Source organism: Rousettus aegyptiacus, unplaced genomic scaffold, assembly GCF_014176215.1.
Source record: "Rousettus aegyptiacus isolate mRouAeg1 unplaced genomic scaffold, mRouAeg1.p scaffold_m13_p_7, whole genome shotgun sequence".
Taxonomy (NCBI): Eukaryota; Metazoa; Chordata; class Mammalia; order Chiroptera; family Pteropodidae; genus Rousettus; species Rousettus aegyptiacus.
Window position 1 is genome coordinate 51,097,600 of NW_023416310.1, and position 14,257 is coordinate 51,111,856.

The window sequence follows — 14,257 nt, forward strand, 5'->3', positions numbered from 1 at the left end:
CTCGTGGTTGGAGTTTTGCCTTAAATGGCTTTGAGTTGAAACACATCTAAAGCCAAGATGTTATCCTTAGTCTAAAGTCCAACCAAAACTTATTGTCCTCATAATTGCAGACCAGAGGCGGTTAAAATTGTATCCTAAGGCTTAATGATTAAAGGAGCAGGCATGCAGAGGATAAGAATGGGATGCGGGTGGGGGTGGGAGTGGAGGTGAGGGAAGGCAAGTGAGTCACAATGCCATTATCTGGACAAAACCAGCTCTCAGTCTCATGAGACCTCTCTTGTAGGTAACTAATGGCTTTTTTCTTGCTGCTTTTAACATTCTCTCTTCGGCATTTTAATTATGGTGTATCTTGGTGTGGATCTCTTTAAGTTCAATTTGTTTGGGACTCTGTCCTTTCTAGACTTGTATGTCTATTTTCTTCACCAGGTTAGGAAAGTTTTCTGTCATTACCTTTTAAAATAAATTTTCAATCCCTTGCTCTCTCTCTCCTCTCCCTAGTATTCCTATGATGCAAATATCGGTATGCTTAATGTCGTCCCAGAGGTCCCTTAAACGATTCTCATTTTTAAAAATTATTTTTTTCTTTTTCCTGTTTCATTTGAGTGTTTTTTGCTATCTTGTCTTCCAGATAGTTTTATCTAATTTGCTGTTGATTCCATCTATTGTACCCTTCATTTCAGTGATTCTATTCTTTATTTCTGATTGGTTCATTTTTATGTTTTCTATCTCCTTTTCTATGTTTCCTGTCTCTTTGTTAAAATTCTCAGTGAGATCATCTATTCCTACTTTAAGTTCACTGAGTGTCCTTATAACCAGTGTTCTGATCTCTCAGTCTGATAAATTGCTTGTCTTCATTTTGTTTAGTTCTTTTTCTGGAGTGTTCTGTTCTATCAAGTAGATTTGCTATGTCACCCAGTCTTGGTTGGGTGGCCTTATGTAGTAGGTGTATTGTAGGACCCAATGATGCAGTAACCCTGTATCATTAGGAGCTGGGGGCTCCATGTGTGTCCCTTGTGTGGGTTGTGTGTGCTCTTCCATTGTAGTTGAGCCTTGATTGCTGTTGGCACATAGGCAAGTGGGACTGACCCTCAGGATGCCTGGCTGTAAGGACTAGCTGTGACTTCAGTGGACAATCTATTGTGTGGGGGCTGACCCAAAGGAATGGGGTTCACTTTAACAAGGCTCTCCCGAGTTCACCATTTGGGCATATTGTTTGTGGCACTAATTTGGTGGTCCTCGCATTCATTGAAGCAGGCCACCAGGAATTTTGTCTCTGGGGACTTTTGGGAGGGGCTCTAGTATAAGCCAAGGTCAGGCACTCCCTGTGGCCAACCAAGGGCCACCTGGTAGAAGCTATAAAGTGATCTTCATTTGGTAGCTTCCCGTTCTGGGCTTAGAGGTACCCAAATGAGGTTATGTTGAGAAATGAGGTCAGCTAATACTATTGCTGGACTTGGGGACATTTGGCAAGAGATACAGGGCATGCCAAGGCCAGCCACTGTTCGTTTGGGGTTTATAGACCTTTGGGAGGTTTTCAAAAAATCCTCAGCCCAGGACCAGGCCAGCTGCTTATATGGATTAGACTTTGAAAGAAGTTTGGCTGGCACATGAATTGAATGGGTGGGATCTCAGACAGTCACCAGGATAGGTGACAGAAGTGTTAGCCAAGTGAATGGAGAGCTCAGATTTGGTGTTCACCTGAGCCTACAGGGCTGTGTGGAGGAGAGGACTCAACAAACAGTGGTATTTGCCAGCATTTCTGCCCGTGCCTGACAGATAGCTCATTTGTTTTTATCAATGAATTTTTCACTGTATGGATGTACCGGTTTGTTTATCATTTGAACTTGTGATGGACATCTTATTAGCTTTCAATTTTTGACAAGTATAAATAAAGCTGCAAATTTTTTGCGTGGACATAACTTTTCAATTTACTTGAGTAAATACCTAGAAGCATCATTGCTATATCATGTAGGAAAGTGACAAACTGTCTTCTAAAGTGACTCTATTGTTTACATTTCTACTGGCAATAAATAAAAGTTCTTGTTGCTCCACATCTTCATCAGCATTTGGTATCGTCAATTTTTTTTTTTTTTTTTTTTTAGTTTAGCCATGCTAATAGATATGTAAGGGTAGCTCATTTTTGTTTCAATTGAAATTCCCTAATGATATAAGGTACTGTGCATCTTTTCACATGTTTATTTGCCATCTATATATATGTATTTTTGGTTAGATATAAGTTCATATAATTTGCTCGTTTTTTAATCAGGATGTTTGTTTTCTTATTATTGAGTTTTGAGAGATTTTTGTGTATTTTGAATGAAGTCCTTTACCAAAATACCTTTTTCCAAATATTTCCCCCAATTTGTGCATTCTATAAGATAATCAGAGTTTTAATCAAGCAATTCTGATCTTTAGAAACATCAAAAAGAAAGACTTTCTTATCTTAAACATGAATACTATGGCATAGTGCCCTTACATTTGGGTTTTACCTCCAATTTTTTGGAGACAGTCCTAGAGTTTTGGCTAATTAAACAAAAACCTAGCATTGTTACTGTGTGTGTGTGTGTGTGTGCATGTTATATACCTTCTTAAAGCATATGAACCTTCCATAGCATATAATTTATATCTGTATGAATTCAACAAAAAAGAAAAATCTCCATTTTTTTCTAAATGGAATTTAAAGTTTAAAACCAAGATTAAAATAATAATGGTTGCTATGTGTTAAATAAAATAAATGAGATAAAATAAGATAAATATCAGTACAAAAAGTGTTGATAAAAAAAATTAACTGTTTTAATTCCAGCTATTCTTCCATGGGAGTGAGGAATAATGAAAGAGAAACAGAGGCAGTAATCATAAAGTCTTCACTGAGAAATCTCTATATTCTTTGTGATTTTGCATATATTTTATCAATTTTAAAATGACTCTGGAAAATTAATTCTGATTTTGCAGCATTTCACCTGAATATATAAAATTAGACAAAGCAAGACTTGGCTATTTATGTGGGAATTAAGCCACATCTGTTTTTGTCTGTGAGATATTCAGATAGAAACAGATAAATCCATGTTTTAAGACTATATGTAATAATGGAAGCATATACTCTAAGTAAAATTCAGATGCAGTATCTGCTAGATAATATAGAAATAATATGGATAGGCTGAATTCTGTTAAAAATGTATGTTCTATTAAAAAGAGTAACTCAGAAAGATAACTTGATAAAGGAATAATGTAAGTTACCTTAGTTATTTTAATAAGACAATTTAAAAATAACACTATATGTGCTATAAACTGAATTTTTACTCTAAAATTTACATATTAAAACTGTAACCTCAAATGTGATGCCTTTTGGAGATTGGATCTTTGGGAAATAATTGGGTTTAGATGAACTCATGAAAGTAAGGTCCTCGCAATAGTATTACTGTCTTTACAAGAAGTGACACCAAAGAGCTTGTTCTTTCCCTTTCTCTCCATCATAAGAGGACACAGAGATGAGATGGCCATTTACGAGCCAGAAAGAGATCTTTTACCAGGGGCCAATCATTCTGGCATCTTGATCTTGTGCATCTGGTACCTTGATCTTGTACGTCTAGCCTCCAGAGATATGACAAGATAAATTTCTTTCTTTCTTTCTTTCTTTCTTTCTTTCTTTCTTTCTTTCTTTCTTTCTTTCTTTCTTTCTTTTTTTTTTTAAATCACCCAGTGTAGTAGTCTGTTATGGCATCACAAGGAAACTAAGGCAACATGCTATATATAATTATGATAAACAAGAAGTTTAGTACCTCTCCACATGTATGCTGTTTGTATTCACACACAAATATGCAGAGGTAGGAAGAGCAGGCAATAAAAGAGAAGGGGAAAAAATAGCAAAAAAGTTACACAAACATATTTTTTATTTCCAGTATTCTTTGAGTTAGTGACTCTGATATCTATTTGTGGAGCGGAATAAAAATGAAATTTGAGTCAGAGTTCTTCACAACAATAAATCTATTGTTCTTGCTTGCTCTGTGCACAAGGTAGATGCTAGCCTAGTGAAATTACTGCAGCAAGTTAAGAAGGATGTATGAAATGAAAAGTTCCTGACCTGTGCACAGAAAATGTTCCATGCTGTACCATTTTTTACACTGTAATATTCACAAAATGCAAACAAGATGGGAGGCTAATCTTTTAGATTAGTTTTTCTCTTATCTTGGCATCCTAATTGATTTCCCTCTTTGGTTTTTAGACAATTTGTTTTATTTGAAACCAATGAACAAAGAGTGTCTCGTTCACAAAGCTTATTCTTTCATGCAATATTGAGGTCTTTTATAATACATTTTCTAAAAGATAGTTTTTGGAGGCTGTGGAAGAAAAGCACAGCACCATTAACCCATACCACATATATATTTTGGGGACTCAGCCATTGACTAACCTTATACCCAGGTTAGATGATCACAAGACACCAAAAACAAATGAAAAAATATCATTATTAACTACTGACTAGATACCACAGCTCCAAGTTTAGCATGTGCTAAGGTGACATTGATGCAGGAAGGTGGGATAAATTGTTAACAGCTGTATCTCTAGAGGCAAATAAACTTAAATTTGAATTCTGTCACTGCCACAAACTAGTAATGTGATCTTTAGAGGTTTATGAGAAATTGTATGTAAGGTTCTTAGCTCAATGACTGGCAGTTAGTTATTGGTTACCCAATGTTAGTTGACCTAGAAGTCTTTGAATTAGGAATTGAAAGGATATTTATTATATTGTTTTAAGGCATCACAATGTACTTTTAATATATAAATATACATTATAATATTTCCTATTTAGACATTCAAGAAACTACAACGCCAGATACTGTTATAGGCAGCATTATTTACACACATGTACACACACATGAATTAGCTAATACTCAGAATTATTTTGTGATGTGTCATTAGATTACTAAGCCTTTTTCCCTAATTTATGTGAATGGTTTATTTTCCAAAAAGTAAACATAAATGCATCCCAAGAACATATATATGTATTGGCGAATTTCAAGGTTTTTCAGAAAAGTTGTAGTTTGAGATATTATATATGATCAGACCATATTTTATGTAAGTCTCTTTGTTGATTTATATCTTATGGTTACTATACTCTAGTAGTATAAGCACAGCACAAACTTAGAATATTTTATTTCGAATCCCCCTCAAAAAAATAAAAATAAAACTGAGTTACATAGAAGCAAAAAGTACAATGATTCTAACATCTATTATAAACATTACAGATAAAGTGTTTTCCTAATTAGAGTTTCCTGAGCATTATATAAATTTATTAACCTGACATAAAGTTTGTGTGTGTGTGTCTATATGTGCATATACACACACATACCACACACACATATACATATATGAACCATTATATAAAATAAGAGATAATAAAATTGAAGCTTAACGTGATAAATGTCATTATAACAGTCAAATGGTATGCCTATTATTAAATAATTGCCTTTTAGCTTTGGTTCTTCTTCTCTATACTACGTTTTGCAATTATGGGCTTGGAATTCTGTAAACCACATTTCAACATCATCCACTGCTTCCCACAGGTTCTTCCAATAGAGTATCCAGAAAGGAGACTGAAAAGCTAAAGCAGGAGAGAGAGAGACATCTTCTTTGTGAGCTTCCTGTTCCAGTCGGTAACCCTTTAGCATCTTTGCCCAGATATGGCAGTTTATTTTCATACAGTTAGTCATACTGTATTTTCTAAAAGTGTCTCACAGTTTTATGAACTCTGGAGCTGAGAGGAGAGAGAGGGGGAAGAGTTAGAAGTGGAAAAGTACTGAGCACTAAAACAGTAAAGTATCTTTATGTTTCCCCTCCCTCCTTTCCTCCCTCTATGCAAAGAAGTCTTTGCGAAGGTAAATGAAGAAGGCCCCAGATTAAGAGGACTACAAATGGAGACTTAGTCTAGGAATTCAGATATGTAAAGGCAAGGCTACCAGAAGAACTTGAATCCTTGACTGTAACTCCTCTCAAAGACTGCAATGTACTGGCTATACAGCAAATCCGATGTGGGAAGGGCAACTTTCCCCTGTAAGGCCTGACAGATAAAGCCTTGTCATGCCCTGTTGTTGGGCCTAGATGATCACACATAGGATTTGGGCCAAAAACTGGACTACTTAGTTCACTCATGTCTTTTGCCAGTCAATCTATAAACCCTCCATATCCTCAAGAGTACAATCAGTGCTCTTGTATTTTCTTTCCCATAGATTAATTCATCTTTTGTAGAACTTAATATAAACATAATGATAAAGTCAATAGATATGAACAGCTTGTAATTATAGGAAGGAAAAGCACAAATAAAATGGGCAAAGATCATGGGAAAGCAAAAGAAAATGGGACCTAGAGCTCAGGGAGAGATTCACCTCGGAAAGAAAAAGGTTTTATATTAACAGCAAGATAGGGGGAGGAGATGGATGGGGTAAAAGATAATTTCTACAAAGGAACTAGATATCAGCTCATATTATTGCTTGTGTTATTCCTTTGATATTCAATATATTACATTATATGAATGATTTCCTAATTGCAATCCATTCTGTTACACCCTACTTAGTAATAAAATATTTTCATCTTAACATCTGGCCTTAAAGGATAAAGGTTGACTAGGAAATGTTTTTAGAACCATATTTTAGAGAAAAAAATCCTCAATGTATCAAAAGCATGTAAATATCATGAAGAAAGAAAAATAGCCCTGGGAGGGGAATAATAACATGGAAAAAACAATAAACATTTTTAAAATAATAAGTTAACACATGCAGTTTAAACAAGTGAGTGATTAATAATGGTAGAGATGTTGAAAATGTCATTATCCAATATGGAAGACAATGATCATACTTATATGCAACTTATAGATGTATAAATTGATACAAAAATTACATAGAATATTTCAGTATGTATATATACGCATATGTATATACTATGTGTGGTGGTTATGTTTCTTTTGAGATAGCAATTTCACACGTAGGAATTTATCATACAGTAACAATAAACTACACACCCATGTTTTTATCTACAAAATTTTTGATCAATATGAACATTTTAATTAATGATACAACTGAAAAACTCTTCTAAATTCAATAACAAAAATATAGTTATTAGTATACTAATATAGTTCAATATGTAAAGAATAGATATTTGTAGTAAATTCTTAATTGGAAAAAACTCTTAAAAATTACATGCAATAGAACCCATTTATATAAATGTAAATATAGAAAAATATTGAAATCTTATATCTAGTTGTTTACAATTGCCATCTTTTAATTGGTGAGATTACTCGTGAGTTTTAGATGTTCTTTTTTTCTTATCAGCATTGTCTACATTTTTCACAATAAACATAGATTACTTCATAATAAAAAAAATTACATGTACAACAGATTATAGTTTGTTTCTACCCATGTCATGTAAATATCTAACAAAGCCCTTTGAGACACCACTATAATATAGTAGAACAATTTTGTGACTGATTTTTATAGTGTTAAAATCTCTCTGGATTATCTGTTTTTTATTGCTTTAATAGTTTAATGTTGATTATTTTTCATAAAAAAGTTTATTTTGGGTATTTCAATCATTATGTGAGAAGGAAAAGTATATTTTTCCATGAAGAATTGAAAATAAATACTTGGCTCTATAAGAGATAATAAATTTGTTATCTTTTATATTGGGGGGGTGAAAAAATGCTAGAATTTTCAATAAGAAAACTAAAGTAATAAATTGAAATTGGTAAAGTAATATAAGATATGTTATTTAAGGCAGAATAATAAAGTGAAAGATATCGAATGAGAAAAACTTAGATTTAAATCCAAATCATTTCATTTGATAATTATGTGATCTTGAAATAATTACTTAACATATTGATGTCTCAGAATAGCTCCTGTAAAAAATGAATCATCTTGGTTTCTTCATGAGGTTAGAATGAAACTTAAGTGATAAAGCACAAATACTGATACATTATGAAAATGTAATTTTTATTAGCTATTGTTAGATTTTTTTATTGTTCAACCAGAAAATATATAATTTCAGATGTTGATATGTTCTATGAAGAAAATAAACAAGGCAGCATAATAAATAGTGATTTGATTATGTGGGATTAACTATTTCAGATTGAGGCAACAGAAAAGAACTATATATAAACTGACATTTGAGAAGTACATTAGAATTCCTTTTATTGTGTAAAAAGTAACCACAAATTTAAAGGCTTAAAACAACATCTATTTTTTATTATTATTATTTTAAAATTTTTGTGGGTTTAGCATTTGGGCATAGTTTAGGTATTTCCTCTGCTCAGGTTGAAATCGAGGCATCAGTGATCTGTATTATCATCGAGATCGTCAATCTCATCTGCAGCCCTGGGCTCTTTTGGTAACTCAGTTAGGTTGTTAGCAGAATTTAGTTCCTCTGTGGTAAGAATGAAGTCTTTCTTTTTTTCCCAGCTGCCTGCTGAGATCTCTGACAGCTCCTGTAGGTAGCTTCAAGTCCTAGCAACATGGTCCTTTCACAAAATAGAAACTAACTTCTTGAAAGCAAGGACTATCTCTTTCAAATCGGCTAAAATAGAGTCTTATAAAATGCAGCATAATCATACTAATGATAATCCCATCATATTCACAGGTCCTGCCCACACTCAAGAGGAGAGAATTGTAAAGGCTTGTCCACCAGAAGACAGGAATCTTGGGCTCATCCTAGAACTTTGCCTACTGTAAGGAGAGGCTAAGGTGATGAGTAGGAGCTAGTCTTGAAGGTTTATGGAGTAGATCATTGCAGACATAGATAAGGACATGGATACAGAACTAAACATCATTTTGTGTACATGCGATGATCTAAATACATTCCTGCTTGTTAATTCCTTAAGTTTTTAAATATGAAATTGGCAGAATTCCTGTTTTTCAGGTAACCACTTCCACCCAGGTGGTATGGTTTTTGTAGTTTGTGGCAATTATTTTAGTGATCTTAGGATACATAATTCTTTGAGTTTTTCAATTGAAATACTGATGATCATATTAAAAATCTGCTATAAATGTCTTAAAAATTAAAAGAAGAAAGAAAGAATAAAAGAGAGAAGAAAGGAGAAAAAGAGACAGAAATAAATCTCAAGATGATGTCATCATAATGCAAATTGAACTCAGGAACTGACCCTTAAATAACTAAATCTCAACCGATATGGAAAAAGAATAATTTAAAAAAAAAGGAGAATATCAGAAATCATAATAACAGATGGAAAGTAGGCAAGTTCCTTCCTTTTTTTTTGCCGTAAGCATTGAGGATTATCTAAGACCTGTAGTATATCCCAGACAAGATCAAAGAGCACGGAATGACTTGGAAAGTAGTATTGTAGTATTTGGACATTTAGAGCCAAGAGATGAGGATGAGGATCAGTTTTAGAAGAAAACTGAGGAAGTCATTTGGACCATGTTAGATCATGAGAATTTAAATATACTCACACCAGGAACAAATGCAGCATACCAAGTGACAGATTCATGTGCTAGGCAGCATTTACAACAAAAGCCAACACAGAACTAATCTTTCATATGTATTACACTGTTTATAAAATTAATTCTATACTAGCACAAGGATTGAAGTATGATGCAGACACCACAGACATCTCAATAAAGCTAAATAGATAAGTTGATCTCCATTGCTTTATTTTCAACAAACTTGAAATGAAATTACAAAGAAGTGAAATCTTTGACAGTGGCCTGTAACTCAGGCCTAAATCCATACCGGTTAAACCACAGTTAAATGAGAAAATGCAAGATTTGTCTTTCGGTTTAAGACATGTGAGGGTAGTCTAACAACTAGGCCAACACCGAAGAAATGTGAGACCTTATGTATTTCTCTTTATTTACTTATATGATTTGCATTATTTATATTATTTTATTATGTTTTATGAAGAAGCATTTTCCATACCTCATTCTTCCTGAAACTTCAGGTTAATGGCTCTGTTTATTGTTCACCAGATGACGGTAGAATTTCTTTCTCAAAGTTAAGTTGAGGGCTAGGTTCATGGGCATAGTTCTTGGAAGAATTTTTTTTTTTTTTACTTCTCAGAATGTTTTTCATGCAAGATTGCTGTTAATTCTCCTAAATTTAAAGACTTATACCATAATATACTAAACTTTTGTAAAAATGAAAACAAATGCTTTCAGTATAAACTTCAATGAGAATTCTTTCTGTGGTTGATTCTGCCCAGAAAACTATACGAAAATCCTCCCATATTGAAACTCCACCTTTTTCCACTCTTTCCTTTCTTCAGTTTCTTCTCTGGACAGTGGTATAACTGAATAGTTTATAAAGGTTAAGAATAGAGGATGAGTGAGATAAATGGGCTTTGCCTCTATAAGAAAAACAATCTGGTATAGAATAGTTGTATCATTATCTGTATATGGTTTCTAAATTGAGGTCATACAATGAGATAGGTGAGTCTCTTTTCTACATGGAATCTATTTCATGAATTGTAGCCTAGATTGGCTAAGAGGTGAAACCTAGTCTGATATACCATAGCTCCATTAGCCTTATCAATAGTCTATAACCACTCCCACCTCTTCCCCCTACACACACATTTTGTAGGTTAACTCTCAGTTTGAACTTTTTGATAGGGTTATATTTTCATTATCTTGTGTTTGTTAGTATTTTGGAGGAAATTTTGTAATAGCTACTATGGATTTTGGTTATTCTACAAATAAAATTGGGATAATTTGGGGATATAACCCAATTTTCTAAAGATACTAACTTATTCAGATTACAAAGAGGTGTAAGGCATTGCCTACTGTAATACCATGCCTGGGCCAATTACTTCCTTCAGGAGAGCTGGAATATCTGATTCTGCTAGTAATAGATTTCAGCATTTCCCTGGGGTGTAGGCAATTCACATGCTCTCATGACTACCGCAGGTAGAACCAAAGAAAGGAAGAAAATGAATTTCATTCTTCATGTGTTTTAAAAATGCAAAGATTATGCCTAAATGCTAGTTATATGAGTTATTCAGTCTGACTATTTTGTGACTTTCATGTATTCAGTATTCCATGAACATGCTTCTTGGGGTCTGGCACCTGAATATACTGATTACTTGAATTTATGTTTTGATACTGTATTCCAAAAATTATAATTACAAGAATTTTAAGCAAATAATTATACTGAATATATTCACTACTCTTTAAGTTTGCCAAGAAAATGTTTCTGAGTACGTAAATGTTGCTGTCCAATTCTGTTGACAGTTTGAATTTAATTCTGAATTCTGGGTGGCTTATGAAAATTTCTTACAGTTTGCAAGCACCTCCACAGCTTATGGATAACTTATTTTCACAAAGTTCTCTACCTAAACTGCTAAGTCCCATGGCACAATATGCTAAAAAAAATCTAGTGAAATACTGGAATTTTAAAATCATCATTAATAGTTACTAAAAATATTGTAATATCCTCTTATGTATAATATTTAGACTAGCTACACTTCATTTATTCAGCTCCTTTCCTTTATAGCTTCTAGCCATTTTAAGCTTTCTTCACACTTATATGCCACACTACAGAATGTCATTAGTTTTTCTTTGCTCCATGTTTATAAATGCCACTGAATTTTTTTTTCTCACTTTGGGGTCAAATGATAAACCATAATGTATTTTTGTACTCATTATCAATTTTGGTTTAATCAATAAAAAGATTTATAACAAAATATTTGTTTTATAAGGACAATTACATTTTTTCATATAAATTATAATTAAATCTCTGTAACAGGAATGTTAGCCAAAAAAGAACTCACGTAAGTCTGGAGAAAAAGTTTTTATTTTTAAAAATTACATTAGACTGTTAAGTATAACTGTCCTTTAGGGTTAAAGCTAAGAAAGAGTGTCTATGTTTATATACGTATAGGTGTATATATATATATACACACACACACACATATAAACATCTATATAATAGAGTGTGATATACATATACATAAACATATACATATGCATATGCATATACATACACACATTCTAATATATACTAGACTGTATGTATATACATGCACTCTAATGCATATATTAGATTATGTGTATATACACACATATTGTAATAGACTAATATATATATATATTATTAGTTGACTCTTGAACAATAGGGGTTTAAACTGCATGGGCCCACTTATACATGGATTTTTTTTCAATAAATTTTGCAAGTGTATTTTATCTTTCTTATGATTTTTTAAATATCAATTTATATAGTTTACATTATTATAACATACTAGATATGTATTAATTGACTATTATCAATTATGGCCAACAGGAGGCTGTACATAGTTAAACTTTGGGGGAGTCAAGAGTCATACACAGATTTTCGTCTATGTGGGTGGTGGAAGCATTTCCACCACTAAATTTCACGTTGTTCAGAGGTCCATTGTATGTATGTTTGTGTGTGTATATGTGTGTGTCAGTGTATCCTCAAAGTAGTACACATAACGGCTCCCTGAAAATGTTCACAGACTAATCCCCAGAACCTGTTTACATGTTATGTTACAAGGCAAAAAACTTTATTAATATAATTATATTTATAGATATTAAGATAGGGAGATTATTTTGAATTGGATAGATAAATCCAATCTAAAAACATGAGCCCTTAAAGAAAGATTTTGTTCACTATTGTTGGGTCGAAGAGGAAAGGGGCTATGTAACAAGGAATTCAACCTGCCTGAAGGGACTGAAAGAGGCTCTGAGCAAGGAAACAAGGACCTGAGTCTCACAACATAACTTTAAGTCACTGAGTTCTGCCAACAACTTGAATGAACTTCAAAGTGTCTATTCCGCCAAAGCCTTCAAATATGTAGCCAATACCTTAATCTCGATATAGAGACTACTCTGACTTCTGACCTGCTAATCTGTGAGATGAAGTTTTGTTATCTTAATTCACTAAATTAGTGGTTATTTGTTATAATAGCAATAGAAAAATAGTATAGGTTTAGGTATTGGAAGTGGAGTGTGTTACAATGAATACCTAAAAATGTGAAACTGGCTTTGTAATGGATAGTTGGCAAGAATAGGAAGAATTTTGAAAAATATAACTAAAAAGCCTAGAGTTATTTAAACAAACTATAAGTAGTAATACAGATGCTAACAAATCTGCTAACAAGGTATTCAAAGGAACTTAGTAACATAAAAGAAAATCTAAATTGCTTTAGAGATTACCTCAATCATTATAAACAGACTATTAGTAAAAATATGGACCTTACATGCACTGCTGGTGTGGTCTCAGAAAGTGAGGAATATTATTAATAGAAATTGATGGAAAATTTAATAAAATTATGTCCTGCAGTTACATGTAAAGAAAATTTGTAAATAAATTTGGATAGTTGTCCCAGGAGATTTCCAAGGAAAGTGTTAAAGGTTTATTCTGGTTTATTCTTGCTGCTTGCGGTAAAATAAAAACACATCGAGGTACAATTGCAGGAGAAAAAATAACTAGAACTTGTTGATTTAGCTGATTCTCAGCGTAGCCAGATGGAGAAGACATTAATAGGAAATTCACTGTCAGAAAAACATGCTCTAGGATAAAAGGCACATTTCTTTCCTTAGAACTGAGTAAGACAAAAAGTGTTCAATCAAAAGGGATAAAGGGTGTGGTTCACAAACTCTCTCAATCAAACTGATGGATCTCTAATAACATACATGTGTCAGTCTCTGCCATTTCAGCAAAAAATAAAAAATAAAATAATAATAATAATAATAATAATAATAATAATAGAGATAGAATCATCTCAAAAATGTATTTATGTGCCTTTGTCAAATGAACTGAATCCATGTGTCATATAGAACTGCATATAGGCATATAGGCAGAAACATTGACAGCTTGGACTAATTGCACCCACAAATTCCTGGTGGCAGAGAGCAGACTAATTTATTTCTCCACTGGCAAGAATGTGCTATGTTTCAGGAAACCATAATTAACATTTTTGTGATTTAATATATATGTTTAAGTACCATGTGAAGTATTAATATTTACCTTTATTTGACATGTCTTGTAGAGGAGTCCAGCTCTTGGCCAGGAACCTATTTGTAATCTTTCAAGCCTGACTATATTCAGTTACAAAGGCTTTATATGCCAGACCTCATAGGAAGAAAAGCTACTCTGACCACATAAAAGTTGGCACACAGCCAATACATTGCAGGTTCTGAAGGTGTTTGGAGTCAAGGACTCAGGCAGTCAGGGACTCAGGTCCCCTAGCTGATCATGCTTTGCTACATGTCTGAAGTCTTAGACCAAGCAAGGCCTTACG

At 33.2% G+C, this 14,257-nt stretch overlaps 1 long non-coding RNA gene across 2 annotated transcripts; it reads left to right on the plus strand.

Moving 5' to 3' along the window:
- Nucleotides 1-210: 210 nt before the first annotated feature.
- LOC118605410 lies at nucleotides 211-9,188 on the plus strand. Of its 2 annotated transcripts, XR_004952127.1 has the most exons (3): nucleotides 211-283; nucleotides 5,562-5,651; nucleotides 8,623-9,188. It is a non-coding gene; the product is annotated as an uncharacterized LOC118605410 (long non-coding RNA). The 2 variants fall into 2 exon arrangements; XR_004952126.1 differs by lacking the exon at nucleotides 8,623-9,188 and having other exon boundaries at nucleotides 5,562-6,584.
- The last annotated feature ends 5,069 nt before the right edge of the window (nucleotides 9,189-14,257 follow it).